We start from the raw sequence: 15,838 nt of genomic DNA on the forward strand, positions 1-15,838 counted from the left end.
AGGTTCGCAGCACAAGCCTTTCCATGCCCCTGGTGGGGTGTGGCAGGGAGACATACTTAATACCAGGATAAAGAAGAAACTTTCCCTCCTCACCTTCTGCTGGGGTCACATGATGCCACCAGGAATGTTAGAGCCCAAAAAGTCAGCCTCCGACTCCTCCTGGCTCAGCAGATGGGATGCTTCATTATCCCTTATTGCAAAACCATTAGCAGAGTTATGCATGGACAAAGGCTACCTACCCTTCCCCATCCCATGCCTCCCCACCTTCCCCAGGACCAGGAAGGACAGACTTGAGCATCCTCTATCATCCTCTATGTAAGGGACCTTTAGGTTAATTCAAGACCATTACATCCATACACGATTTCCTGTTCTTTCTGATCCCTCCACTCTACTCTCCTAAAACCACTTGTATATTACTTACATCTTTTTTTGGTTTGACTTGCTGGTGTACGTGGAACAGCTCCCCCTTCCTCTCCCAGTAATATATAGCTCCCCCTTTTTCTTTGAATCCTCATTACCGAGGGGATGCCCATCAATTGGGGAATGGCTGAACAAACTGTGGTATATGTTGGTGATGGAATACTATTGTGCTCAAAGGAATAATAAAGTGGAGGAGTTCCATGGAGACTGGAACAACCTCCAGGAAGTGATGCAGAGTGAGAGGAGCAGAACCAGGAGAACATTGTTCACAGAGACTGATACACTGTGGTACAATCGAAGGTAATGGACTTCTCCATTAGTGGCGGTGTAATGTCCCTGAACAACTTGCAGGGATCCAGGAGAAAAAAACACCATTCATAAGCAAAGGATAAACTATGGGAGTGGAAACACCGAGGAAAAGCAACTGCCTGAATACAGAGGTTGAGGGGACATGACAGAGGATAGACTCTAAATGAATCCTCATTACCTAAAACATATCCCTCTGATATCTTAACCATATGCCAAAATCCTTAGTATCTCTGCTGTCTGTACTTTTGCTTTTAGCTTGGATTATATTTATTAAGATTCAATGAAGAAAAAAACAACCTTTCTCCATCCTGGAGCCAAATCAGTGAAGTATCACATCAGTGAGCCTTTAGAGAAATGGTATAGAGTATATCCACTACACCTTCCTAGGGAATAAATCTGGTCTACACTGTAAGCTGTAAGGCATAAAGCAGAGGGCAAAGATATAAAGGGATCTAAAGAAAACACTTAGCAATATGTGTTCCCAAACTCCAACTCATTAATCATCCATAATTACTTTAACTTTTGCATGATGTAATTGACCTTGACTATTTAAGGGGTCATCAGATATCTTACATGCAACAATGAGTGATCTTACTAAGGCACAAATCAATTCTAGAAAAATATTTCAATCTCATTTCTATCACCTCTTAGCAAAGATACTGTAATAGCATCTGAATTTGTCTCCCAGACTCCATTCTCTCTCCTCTCTAATCCATCCTTCACAAAGCTGTTATTTAGGAACTAATATTTCTAAAACGCAGATCTGGCCATATCACTCCTTTACCCCTCACCCCAAATCTTTAGATGCTCCCTAGTATGGATGTCTGAACACACAAACACCTCCATCTGCCATTTAAAGCCCTCCACGTGGGGCTCCTTTCCAATCTTATCTCATAATTCACTTTCCTTTTTTATCAAACTTCCTTTCCACTGTTTCCTGTATAAAACACCCCATCTTCTACCACTCTGCCTTTGTAGAAGTGCCCTCTCCATCCCTGAAATGCCCACCCTCCTTACTTCTGCCTGCTGAATCCATAGCTTCCTTCCTAGCACAGTTCAAATGCCATCTCCTACTCTTTCCTGATCCCTCTACTCTACCTCTCCTAAAATCACTTTTATCTTTTTTGGTTTGATTTGCTGGTGTGTGTGGATTATCTTAGCCATACTGTCTCAGTAACCGATAGCTCCCTCTTTGTCTTTAATTGTCATTACCTAGAACAGTACCTGGCCCATACTAATGACTGAAAAATATCTGTTGAAGTGAATTGAGTTAAATTCTCCCCAGCAGTAACTGGAGAAGTGTTTCTGCTGCCTCTGAATAAATTAAGTCATAAAATCTGGTGTTTCACATGATGAGGGCAAAAGACATCAATAAAGCTTTTCAGAGATGGAGAAATAAAATGAAACTACTTAATGATGATAGCAACCACATTAGAAGGTAAGCGTCCTCTCCTAGATCATTGCTTTGCCGCCATGGAGGGGCTTGGGTAACTCAATGAAACTATGAGATTCGCCTTGCAGGGTTACCCAAGACAGACAAGTCATAATGTGGCAAACTATTCCAGTATCTGTGGCAAGAAAACCCCAACAGTGGCTAGGTGTCTCAGTGGATAGAGGGTCTGGCCTGGAGATTGGAAGTTCAAGGTTCAAATCTGGCCTCAGACACTTCCTAACTGGATGACCCTGGGCAAGTCACATAACCCCAATTATCTAGCCCTTGCCACTTCTACATTGGCACCAGTAGTACTATTGATTCTAAAACTAAGGATAAGGTTTTGTTTTTTTAAAGGAGTAAATGGTAATATTTGGCATTTATATAGCACATTGAGGTTTGCAAAGTATATTCTATAAATATATATTTGTACATATACATATCTGTGTATACACACATGTACAATTTGATTCTTAGAACAACCCTGAAATAGGTGTTATTTCCTTCATTTTATAGATGAGAAAACTGAGACACGGAGCAGTTAAGTGACTTACCCAGGGTCACATAACTAGGAAGAATCAAAGGCAAGATTTGAACTCAGTTCCTCCTGAATCCAAGTCCAACACTCTCTCCACTGTACTACCCAACTAACTCTTCCAATTCAGTGTCTTTGGGGTGTTATTGCTGATAGGAAGTATATGTGTTCATAGGCTCATGGGAAAAGTACAGCCATCTATATGCACATGGACCATTCCATGCATGAGTTAAATTGCTTATATAAAAGGGTAAAGTCACCTCAGAAAAACTGCCTTTTGATCAAAGAATTTGCCTCCTGATCATTTAAAGAATATTCCCCTATTTTCCATGTTCAAACTCTATTTTCTCTTCCTTGGTCACTCCTATACTTCCACTGCCTTACTAATCCATTAGACTATACAAGAAGAGCAAGGATGCTCCATTCCTCAAACTCCACTCTGCCTCCTGACTTATCCTTTCTTTCCCAAACCCACAAGAATCTAATACATGTCAGCCACTATGCTAAGAGTGGAAGGAGAGAAAGAAAGACAACAAGATCTCTGTCCTCAAGGAGCTCAAAAGTAATTAAGTACTTCAAAAATCTATGAAGAGGAGCAGCTGGATGACTCAGTGGATAGAGAGCCAGGTCTGGTGATGGGAGCTCCTAGGTTCTAATCTGTTCTCAGACACTTCCTAACTGGATGACTCTGGGCAAGTCACTCAGTCCCATTTGCCTAATCCTTGCAGTTATGCTTTGGAACCAATATTTAGTATTGATTCTAAGACAGAAGGCAAAAGTTTTTGAAGCAGATAAAGGTAATCTGAGAATGAAGGACATTTGAGGATGAAGGGAATCAGGAAATACCTCCCCCAGAAGGTAGGATAAGAGCTCAGCTTCAAAAGAAAGGAGGGAAGGCATCTCAGACATGGAGGACTGCCAATGCCAGGTCAAGAAGACACATACTTAAGAAATTTTGATTCTTCATCTGACCTAGACTCTGATTTATAGTCATATCTCTCCCCCCCCCCCAGAAGAAGGTTGTCCTTCAGGTTAGGGAATGTCAGAGCTGGAAGAGACTTCATAGGTCCATGCTTGACTAGACATCCCATCTACTACATACCTGACACACTATGACTATCCAGCTTTGGCTTAAACCCTTTCTCTAAGGAAGAATCTACTATTTCCTAAGAAACTGTAAAGGATAATTTTATAGTTGTGACTTAAATTTTAAATTAATTAGTCACCAGGGAAAATCCCAAATAATAAAATACCCAAGTCACCATGAGACTGTCTCAAGGAAGCTGTCTGAGTGAGCTCCTCCAGGCGGAGTTCCAGGATCGAACTGGCACCCAGGCTGCTCACAGGAAGTGATCAGCCAGATCCAACTTCCCAGGGAAAGAGTTTTAAAGAGACAAAAAAATCCCAAATATATAGACCTTTCACCCTTGTGTCTCCACCTCTAAATTTTCACATCTACCAATCACATCAAAGGCTTTCTTCAGGACTGCCCATATTTTTAGTCTCATCTTCTTTGATTAGTTTATATCTTTTGAGCTACTTCACACTTCTTTGTTAAGTTCACCTTTTGTTAGTTACTTGACCTTTTTGTGATTAATTTAACCTTTATAGTTACTTGATGCATTTTTGTATTAAGATCTAAAAAGGAGAACTAAGTACCTTCATTGTTCAATTAGGAGATTACAACTTTATCTTCCCTAAAGTATGGTCTAAGTAGGGTGGAGAGTAAAGTACTACAAGACATTCCTGATTCTGTTAAAGAGAGTGTCTTCATTGTTACAATCAGGAGATAGCTAAATCAAATCTTCTAAAGTAGGGTCTGAGTAGGGTGAAGTAGTTTTAAAATTCACAGAAACCCCATTCATTTTACTTGAGGAGTAACTCTAGTTATAGAAAAAAAATTTTTTTAATTATTGATTCTAAGCCTAGATTTACATCTTTTCAGCTTTCACCAAAAGATTCTTGTTCAGCATTATCCTTCCAACTAGGTAATGCAGTGGGTAGCTGGGCTTGGAATTAGGAATACATCTTCGTGAGTTTAAAATTGGCCTCAGACACTAGCTGTGTGACCTTGGGCAAACCCCTTAACCCTGTTGCCTTAGTTCTTCATCTAAGCTAGAGAAGGAAATGACAAACCATTCCAGTATCCTTGCCAAGAACCCCCTCCTTCAAAAAGAATGGGGTCATGAAGATTTGGACACAACTGAAAAATGACTGAATGACAATCCTTTCATCAGATGGTCCTTCAAACACTTGAAGACAAATGTCATGTCCTGCCTCCAAAGACTTCTCTCATTCAGGCTATATATGTCCAGTTCTTTCAAATGATCTTCACATCAAGGTCTTTCACCATCCTAATTGTCCTCTTCTTGGCAGATTATAGCTCATCAATATCCCTCCTTTAATGAGCTTCCAGATAGCATTGTGGCATGGCCACTCTCTATCACTCTCTCCGGTTCTCATCCACCTGCCCGCATTCACTCATTGGCTCCAATCCTTCAGGAATGGTGTCAGTTTCTAATGTTGGTCCAGAAGGTGTCTGTATCCTCAAATCAGATCTCAAGTCTCAAAGACATTTCCTTACTTCCACTCTCATCCACCAGAGGGCAATGGGGTTCTTTGATCCACCTCTATCAATGCCAGTATTTTAGAAAAATGTTTAATCAAGGTAAAGTAAATATTAATTCCAAACTCTAATTCACTTCACCCATCCCTAGACCATGGACCCTTCCAATTTCAGCAACATCACCACCACCCCTAGTGGCATACAGGGCCGATTAATCCTGCCTAGCTGAGAGCAAATGGGGTTCCACTCACAAAACTCATCAAACAAAAATTATGGATTAGTTTCACAATAGTACAATGCAGGAACTCATACTCAGTGGGAAGGGCATGGGAGTCTTCTAAAGTGGCATGATTTGAGTAAACAGGGTGCCCTGGCTCTGGTTTCACTTCCAAATAATTGTGTCTCCCTACCTCAATCTCTAGTTTTCCCTTCATGGTTTGCTGGCAGGTTCCTTTACTTAATTGCATTTCTCTGTTTTGAACACTGGAAAAGGGTAATCTTCATTGGACACAAGTTGCCTGGATTTCACAGAACAGGGTGAGTGGGACTCCCAGCTAATTGTAAGTTTGTTTTCAATCTCCCCACTATCTCTCCCCATGTTCAAAGTCCAGTTTTCAAATTGCCCCAGTCCCACTTTCTTGGTTACTCCTGCCCCCAGGGCCGTACAGGAAAGGCAGGGGCATTGCATTACATAAAAACATGGCATGCAGAAATGAACACACTGTGGTCTAAGCAGAGGGCATATCAATCACTGACACAAGTTCTCACTGCTTGTTGGAGGGGATGGCTCAGCCCCTTGTCACCCTCCAAGTTCAGCAGCAGGGACCACAGAGACTTGGAAGCAGCAGTGACAATTGGAGCAGAACTCTGAGTAACTGGCTACCCTCCAGCATTCATCTGAATTCTAGCAGTGCCCTTAATCAGCCAGAAGCATTTTCCTCCCTACTGAGAACATTCTGAGTGTATCAAACTTTTTTCCTCCAGCAAGTAGAGTATCTCTTAAGGTTTCTGGGCCAGAGTTAGGTGACAATAAACCTTTAGCCAGGGATACTGGCTAAACTGGTAAACTGGTAAACATTTAACAAACCTCTCTGAAGAGCACAATATACTTTTTTTAAATTTTTACCTACCATATTAGATTCAATATTATGTATTGGTTCTAGACAGAAGAGAGGTACAGGTGAGGCAATAAGGGTTAATTGACTTGCCCAGGGTCACACAGCTAGGAAGTGTTTGAGGTCACATTTGAACCCAGAACCTCAGATCTTGAAGTATAGTTCTCTATCCACTGAGCCACCTACTAGCTGCCCTAACCCAATACACTTTTAAATTTAATCTATATTATTAAAATTTTCCTCTATCACTTTCTAAAGTCTAGACATCAAGCAATCCAGTTTTGTGGCTTGCCATTTTCAAAAATTCAAACTGAATATTTAAGGCTTGGTTTTTCCAAGCCAGTTTAAGCTAGCTCCATCACAGTCCTGTTTGTAACCCAAATTCTTTTCCATAGCCCAGGCCACAGGGGCCTCCATTGTGTTCTTTCTAATGTAGACAACCTTCACATTATATTGTCCCTTGCCTTATAGACAATAGTCTTCAATTGGACAGTATGGAAGAATTCCTGAAGAGTTCCAGACTTTTGGCACAAATCTCCCCCTGCCTCAGTTCTGAGATTGCCAACAAATGAACTCTCTGGTGCCAGCAGACAATGGACCTGGGCAGAATTCAATTCAGTTCAATTCATTATCATATTAATGGCCTTTACTGTGCCAGTCATGGTGCTAGGCAATGAGGATGCAAAGACAAAAATGCAAAGCCTCTGCCCTCAAAGCCCTTACAGTCTACTGGAGCAAAATAGGTATGTAGACAAGTAAATTCTAAAATATGCAGTGTATATGTGGCATTGGGGAGTGGGGCCAGGCAGAGGGCTGTAACTGTTGTGAAGAGGAGTCATGGACTACAGAGGATAACACAAAAGCTGACCCTCGAAGCTCTAGGCTCTAGGGATTCCAAAAGCAAAGGAAGGGTCCAAGAACATTTCAGTCATTGGGAGAGCTGGTACAAACACACTGAGGTGGGTGCTTGCCTTGGGCAATTCTGAGTTATCCCAGCCTTTGTCTGTTCCATTATCTGTGACTTTTTGCTTCATTGAAAATGAGGAAATTGCTGAGCATGTGGTCCAGATTTTCCTTCTACCTCTGATGGTATGGAATATGGTATGAAGCTATGTTATAACTTAGCATGGAATATCCCTGCCCAGGTGGATCAGTTTTAGGGTAGATAGAATCCACAACATATAATGAACTAAACCAAGAACAGAGTACAGAGACATCAATGTAACTTGCCCAAGTAAGTGTCCGGAGTAGAAGTTGAACCCAGGTCTTCTTGACTCCAAAGCTAGCACATTCTCTATTACGTCATGTTTGCTTCCACATTTATTTTATTATTTTTTAAACCCTTACCTTCCATCTTGGAATCAATACTGTGTATTGGTTCCAAGGCAAAAGAGCAGTAAGGGCTAGGCAATGGGGGTTAAGTGACTTGCCCAGGGTTACACAGCTAGGAAATGTCTGAGGTCATATTTGAACCCAGGATCTCCCATTTCTAGACCTGACTCTCAATCCACTGAGCTACCTAGTTCCCCCCTGCTTCCACATTTATTATTGTGATTGCTGTTATTTTGTTCTGTTTCCAATTTTAAGTAGAATTCAGGTATTAAAAATCCTGAGAAAATATAGCTTTCCTGTTATTATTCTTCTGTCTTTAATGTTTTACAAACTATTGTACAGGTGGAGAAAATAGCTGATTTTTACAATAAAAGCACTGTTGTATGATCATCTTCTATAAGCTCACTAAAAACATCCTTAGTACAATTCCAAAACAGGCACGATCATTCTATTCACACATATTTGTGATTCTTTCCCCAAGATTCCTATAATTTTAGAAGCTTTCCATTCTACATAAGTTTGAATATTTAGGGTAAAGATTTTTTTTAATTTTTCTTAGGACACTAATGCATTACTGGTGGAGTTGCAAATTGATCCAACCATCTGGAAGGCAATATGGAACTATGCCCAAAGGGTTATAAAACTGTATATATTCTTTGATCTGATAATATGACTACTGGGGTTGTATCCCAAAGGGATAATAAAAAGGAGAAAGGATCCTTTTGTACAAAAATATTTATAGCAGCCGTTTTGGTAGTGGCAAAGAATTGGAAATTGAAGGATTTTGATCAACTGGGGAATGGCTGAACAAATTGTGGTATAGGTTGCTGATGGAATACTATTGTGCTATAAGAAATGAAAAGCAAGATGATTTCAGAAGAAAGCTGGAAGGATCTGCAGGAACTGATGCATAGCAAAATAAGCAGGACCAGGAGAATATCGTACATAAGTAACAACAATATTGGATAATGATTATCAGTGAAAACTTGGCAACTCTCAGCAATGCAAAGGTCTGGAACAATCCTGAAAGACATGACTATCACAGGGAATGCTCTCCACCTCCAGAGAAAGAACTGTTGTAGTCATCTTTCACATCAGTGTATCTTTGGTTTTATTTTGAGGTTTTGTTTTTATATGAGTTTGCTCTTACAACAATGACCAATATGAAAGTGTGTTTTGCATGGTGATGAAAATAAAAATTCTTAAAAAGTCATTTTCTTATGTGTTTGTGGATCAAAATAGTGTCCAGTAATTATGAACAACATTTCTGTCTGATTATTATCATTATTTTTATTATTTTATCCTCATATACTTTAGTGGAGTTTAGGGGAACAATTCTTAGAACAAATTACTCTTTTTATTCTTTTTTACTTAAGGTTCTGTGGACTATTGTATGAGCAGATAAAATCATTATCTTTGATAAATGAATAAAAACATTAGGATTTTTTTAACCCATGGGATCTGATCAAATCACCAAGTGTATATACAGAGGACAAGAGATTTCAAAGACAGCCTAGTGGAAGACACATAGTTAGAAGGTAGGATATAGTGATGAAGAAGCAAAGGATATGGAAGAAGGGCAAGTAGGTGAGCTCCCATGGTCTCACCTTCTCTAGAACCATTTTAAGCAACTTCAGTACAATTCCAGCTAGGTGACACAGTGGATAGAATGGTACTCATTTTCCTGAGTTCATATCTGGCCTCAGACATATACAAGGTCATACAAGGTACAGTTGGGTGGTACAGTGAATAGAGCACTAGACCTGGAATCAGGAAGACCTCAATTCAAATCTGATCTCAGACACTGACTAGCTGTATGACCCTGGGCAAGTCATTTAACTCTATTTGCCTCAGTTTCTCATCTGTAAAATGAGCTGGAGAAGGAAATGGAAAACCATTCCAGTATCTTTGCCAAGAAAATGCCAGATGGAGTCAAAAGAGTTGAACATGATTAAACAAGAGCAGTATAAATCCAGCAACAGACATAGTGATGGGGATTTTGACCTCATCCTTTTCCCACATGATCTTGAATTCTGCTTAATTTCTATCTTTTATTCCACATAGTTTAGGTGTTCTAAGTATTTGTACTCTAGACACAGAATTTGATCCCTTATACTATGCCATCTCTGTAGCATCATTATCATCATCCCAGTGGATACAGTACTTGGCTTAGAATCGGGAACTCCTGGGTCTGAATCCTCCCTTTCAGTTTAGTTATTTGAAAGTATTCCTTCATCTGAAAAAAATGAGAATAACATAACACCCCTCTCCCAAGGTGGTTGTGAGAATTGAATATGATAATATTTGTAAAGCACTTTGCAAAACAAAAGTATACATATATACCCATCTACATGCTAGTATTGCCATCTATTATTAACAAATCAATATTAATATATTTATATATGGTAGCTATTTTTATTATCATTATCTCTGAATAAGTGAGGTTCAAGTTATTTAGGTTTTGTCTTACTTTGAATCCAAAACTCTCACCTACTTAAAAAGAATGAACAGAATTCAAACACCAAACAATCTTTCTACTCAAACTCACTTGGTGGCAGATCCAAACTGATAAGTAAACATAAGGATTTATTTTATTGTCAATATAAGTATTTTAAAATTATTTCCCCATTAAAATGGGGGAAATAGAAGAAAATCCATAGAAATATAAAAACATAAAAATATATAAGTTTTATTAAAATAAAAGGTCAGGCTAGAATCACACTCTCAGCATTGACCCTTTTTAAAGGTGGAGGTAGTTTGGATCTGTGATTTCAGTGCCTTGAGGACCTCCATGATGAGGAATTCTCTCTACCAACCTAGACTGGCACTACGGAAAAAGTAGCCTGGGGAAGTGAGAGGTTAAGTAAATTGCCCAGGGTTATTCAGCCAATGGGAGTCAGTCCTTGTACCTAGGACGTCCTGATTCCAAGGTTGACCCATGCTGCCTCTCATCTTCCTTTAATTAGTAACAGCCATTACCACTTGGTGAATAATAAAAATCATCTGATCTTTAAAAAAAAAAAAAGCTGTCCTGGAATCTGGATCCATTCCCCTGAGGCCTCATAAACAAATATCTAAAAAGGTATCTCAAAGGAGAGGAAGCTAGTTCCTCATTTCTGCAACTCATCCAGGTTGCTTGTGTTCAGCAAAGCAGCCAAGGCTGTCTGTGTGGCGGAGGAGGAGGTCACCTGTGGTGAGTACTTGGCAGCTCTCTCTTCAGATCTGAAAACCTTCCCTGGGCTAGCTAGCTAGCAAGAGCCACGGGAGCCAGTGGCAGCACTTAGTGAGCCCACCTGGCCGGTCTGTAAGTAAGTCAGGGTGGTCAGGGAGGGATCCCTTTCTCCTTTTGACAATTGCTTAAGAGGCTGAGTCTATTGCTTTGGGCTGTGGTTGGAAATGGTCACCTGCTTTAGCCCTATCTCAGTGCTGAGTGAATCATTAACTGGCAGAGCTTGCCTGATGGGACAGAGAGGCAGCTTCTCTCTCATGGAGTTACTAGAGTTTCTGTGCTTGTGTTCTTTCAAGCTAGAGAGCCACAAGGTAGGTGGATTTTCTTTTTTATGCACCTAGTGGTTGGAGTATTGATTTCCAAGGGGGATGGAGAGGGCACTCCACATAATGGCTGAGAAAATCAAATTGATTCTCTTGACTTTCACTCATCATCTGAGTCCCAATTGATTTCAGATGCCCCGCTTTTCCTGCTTTGTCCTATGGAGGCTTTGAAAGGGCCCTGGAGAGGAGGAGCAGTCCTCTCATTTGAGCCACACACACTTCCTCAGCCTGAGGTCATTTTTCCCCTTTTTTCTTAAACCCTTACCTTCTGTCTTAGAATCAATACTAAGTATCAGTTCCAAGACAGAAGACTGGTAATGGATAGGCAATTGGTGGTTGGTGATTTGCTCAGTCACACAGCTAAGAAGTGCTAAAGTTGAACTCGAGACCTCCTATTGCCAGGCCTAATTCCCCCTTGATTTATTTTCTAAGGAACCCTTACGATCCTTTGGGGGGCACTAGATGGGTTGGCTAAACTATACTCCAGAAGCCTTCCAGCTAAAGAAAGATTCTACCATCATAGCTCTTGAACTTGAAGGGATTTCTACAGGATCATAGACCTGAATGAAAGGGATGTTAGAGGTGATTCAGTTCAGCCTCCTAATTTGACAGAGGAGAGAACTGAGGTCCAAAGAGATGAAGTGCATTACCCAGGTTGTCATCTTCGGTTACCGAGAGACTGCACTATATTACCCAGGACCACACCACCATTGAGTGTCTGGAAGAAGATTAGAACCAAGGTCTTTTCTGACTAAATCTTGCTCTCTGTTGTACCCTGCTGTCTCATTTTACAGATGAGAAAACCAAGAGCCATGGAAGTGAACTGGCACTCTAGGTAATACAAATATTGTGTCAGAGTCAGGCTATGAACCCAGGTGCTCTGACTCCAGAGGCAGTATTCCTTTTACTGTAACATGATTCCTCTCAGCCAAGAAAGCTTGAGAGGAAGATGATCTAGGAACCATCAGGGAGGATATGGGAGTGCCTATTACACAGGGCAGTTCCAGGACTAGAGTCAGAAAGACTCATCTTCATGAGTTCAAATCCAGCCTCAGATACTTACTAGATATATAATTCTGGGGAAATCACTTCACCCTGTTGCCTTCAGTTTCTCATCTGTCAAATGAGCAGAAGAAGGAAAGGGCAAATCAACCTAGTATCTTTGCCAAGAAAACCAAAAGTGGGGGTCAGAAGTCAGACACAATTGAACAACTACCCCCAAAGGATATAGTAGTTCAGGTTTAGGGATGGGGGAGGTTCATCACTGAAGTGTAGACCTCCCCCAAATCATCATTAGTTCAGTACCCACTAGTGCCTGTCACCATGGATGCAAAGGAAAAAATAAAATTTCCTTGCCCTCAAGAAGCTTCTATTCTAAGGAAATATTCTAAACTCTCAGTTAAAAAACTTCCTCCACTGAAACAGATCAATATCTTATCTAGAACTTAGAGGTATTCAGAGATATTTGCTCAGGGTGACAAGAGATATGGGCAACTGGGTGGCACAGTGGAGAGTAACACACCTGGAGTCAGGAAGATGAGTTTAAATATGGAATTAGACACTTACTAGCTATGTGATCCTGGGAAAGTCACTTAACATCTGTTTGCCAGTTTCCTCAACTATAAAATTAGAAATTATAATATCACTTACCTCTCAGGGTTGTTGAGATAATATTTGTAAAGCACTTAGCAGAGAGCCTGGCATATAATAGACATAGCTATTACTGTCTTCATTATTATGTGACTTGTCTAGAGTGGCAAAGCTGGCATGTATCAAAAGGCTTCCTCACTCTAATGCTGTAGGTCCATCCATTATGCCAAGCTGCTTCTTCATTAGTGAAGTAAGGAAGTCTAGGGTTCAGCTGTGAGGCCAGCCTCCTCCTCAAAAGTAGCTTGATGACATAGAAAGGATGCTAGATTTGGGGTCAGATAACCTAAATTCAGAACCTTACTCTTCCACTTATTATCTGTGTGACCCTGGGCAAGTCATTCAACATCCCTCAACTTTAGTATTCTGTTCTAGTAAATGTTGTTGCTGCTCAGTTGTTTCAGTCACATCCAGTTATTCGTGACCCAACCTGGGGCTTTCTTGGCAAAGATGCTGGGATGACTTGTCATTTCCTTCTCCAGTTCATTTTACAGATGAGGAAACTGAGGCCGACAGGGTAAAGTGGCTTGCCCACAGTCACTCAGCTAGTAAGTGCCTGAGACTCATGAAAATGAGCCTTCTTGATTCCAGGTCCACTGCTCTATCCACTGAACTACAGAGGTGCCGGTACTCTTGGCCAGTCCTAAGACTCAATGTCTCATTCTCCTTTTTGCCTATGCACAGTAATCCCTCCCATTAAGGCAAAAATGAATGGTTAGGGCAAGCCCAGGCATTCAGGGTATTAGCACTCTGTATTTGTTCAATAGATTTGGAAAGTCAAAACTAAACATAACATGAAACCTAGATAAATAAGCTGAATGCCTTTTAGCATTGTCCCTGTGGAAAACTTGGGCAATCAGACAAAGGGGAGAAATGATGACATTTCTGGGGAGAGAAGCTTCTATGGGAAAGTACTTCCAGCCTTAAGTCCAGTCACCCAGGGCAGAACGAGGGTCCTTCCCATCCCGATGGGCTCTGACTCTTAATACATCATCAAGCTTTCAAAAATGAATGTTTCCCCACTATTTTGTTTCTCTTAGTAGTCTCAATGGGAAGAAGTGCCCCCTCACAACCGTCTGAGGACAAAAGCAAACTATGGCGCCCTTCTCAGCTCTGACCAAGTGGGAATTTTTTCTAGCATCCTCTGTTTACCTCCTCCCACTCCACCAAAAGTTATCAGTGTGCATATACACTTAGGTACACAGATACCTATATATAGCAGGTATAGATATACCTATATACACATATAGGTACAGATAGATCTATGTGTAGTAGGTGTGGAGATCTTTGTGGACCTATAGACATATATGTCTATTTATATGTGCAGTGGATCCTATAAACATTTATCAAGCTGCTACTAGGTACCAGGAACTGTGATAAGTGCTGAGGATACAATTAATCTAAGAAAAAACAGTCCCTGCCCTCAAAAAGTCTATGATCTAATGAGATGGGGGAAACAAGATACAAAAGGAGTCAGGAAAGAAAAGGGAGAGACAAGAGACACATGGAGTTAAAACTAAGTAGAACATGTAGCCTGTTGGCACCTGAGTTCAAATGTGGACTCATACTAGCTGTGTGACCCTGGGTAAGTCATATAAGCCTGTTTGCCTCAGTTTCTTCATCTGTAAAATGAACTGGAGAAGGAAATGGCAAACCACTCCAGGATCTCTGCCAAGAAAACCCCAAATGGGGTCAAGTAGCATTGGACATGATTGAAACAACTGAAAAACAAAGAACATGTAGGGGTATATGTGTGTATAAATATATATGTTCATGTACATATACAAGTTTTACATATACACATATATGACGTGAGATCAGAAATTCTTTCAAAGTAAATTAATTCTCAATACAAAACATTGAGATACAAGCTTAATAGGAATTTCGTTTTCAAAAATGAATCCATTAAACTGTTATATTCATTGTCTAAAGACCTACCATGACCCTTTTATTCTTTATCATTTTCATTTATCTGAAATATAGCTGAAAACTATGAAATAGAAAGGGAAAGAGGTTTCTGAATTGGTAAAATAGATGCTACCAAGAATGTATTCTAAGTTTTATACACCTTGTAATTTGGATGGGGGTACTTTCAATCTGAGCTTTATATTCTTACTCTGCATATATTTTTAATCTTGATCATTAGATCATTCCACTTGCGCCCGCCCCCCCCCCCACTCTGCCAGATGACATGAAGATGTAAAAGATAGCTAAAACAGAGAAGGAGCAGGTCAAAATCCAAAAAAATCTCTATCCACCACAGTTTCCTCAACTGCAAAATGGGAATAATAAGAGCCAGGGTTGTTATGAAAATCAGATGAGATCTTATTTGTAAAATACTTCACATCATATCTGGCACATAGAAGTTGCTTAATAAATGCTTGTTTCCTTCCTTGGGCCCTTATTTCTTTCTCTCCTTCCTTCCTTTTTTCTTTCTTCTTTCCTTCCTTCCTTCCTTCATCTCACTGTGAGGGAGAAAATGTCTAGGCTGGTGTTTCTGTTTCAAAAAGATTTTGATCCCAAATGGTCAAAGTGTTGGGTTTTTAGTTGTTTGTTTTGTTGTTGTTGTTTGGGTTTGTTTTTTTTTTAAGTAGGGGTATAGAGGAAGAGATGTTTTTAAAGGGATAAACCTCGTAAGTAGGCAAAATGACTTCAGTTCCCAAATGTTCCACATGAGTGATGTTTTAGATCATTTTATAAACTCAAATACAGTTCCTTCAGGTTTCAGAAGAAGTGGGCAACTTTTCATCATCCATCACCTACAATCCATATGAAGTTTGAAAACAGATCTCCCCTGCTTCTCCTAGAGAGAGAACATGGCACACAAGAAAGAATTCTGGTTTGGGACTGGAAGCAAACTAAATGGGAATCCCAGTACTTTCACTTCCTCCCTGTGTGATTTTCAACAAGTCATTTCACTTCCCCCCCAC

General features: G+C 40.3%; 1 protein-coding gene across 2 annotated transcripts in view; it reads left to right on the top strand.

The window, feature by feature from the left end:
* Positions 1–10,636: 10,636 nt before the first annotated feature.
* The window catches only part of PLEKHG7 (pleckstrin homology and RhoGEF domain containing G7), a 90,745-nt gene continuing 85,543 nt past the window's right edge, over positions 10,637–15,838 (top strand). The window contains exon 1 of one of the 2 annotated variants that reach the window (XM_007503208.3): positions 10,637–10,902. The gene's annotated coding sequence lies outside the window, so the exon portion shown is untranslated. Of the gene's footprint in view, positions 10,903–10,970; positions 11,250–15,838 lie in introns of those variants that run through there. The other variant, XM_007503207.3, reaches the window with a different exon arrangement.

The sequence above is a fragment of the Monodelphis domestica genome, chromosome 5, assembly GCF_027887165.1.
Source record: "Monodelphis domestica isolate mMonDom1 chromosome 5, mMonDom1.pri, whole genome shotgun sequence".
Taxonomy (NCBI): Eukaryota; Metazoa; Chordata; class Mammalia; order Didelphimorphia; family Didelphidae; genus Monodelphis; species Monodelphis domestica.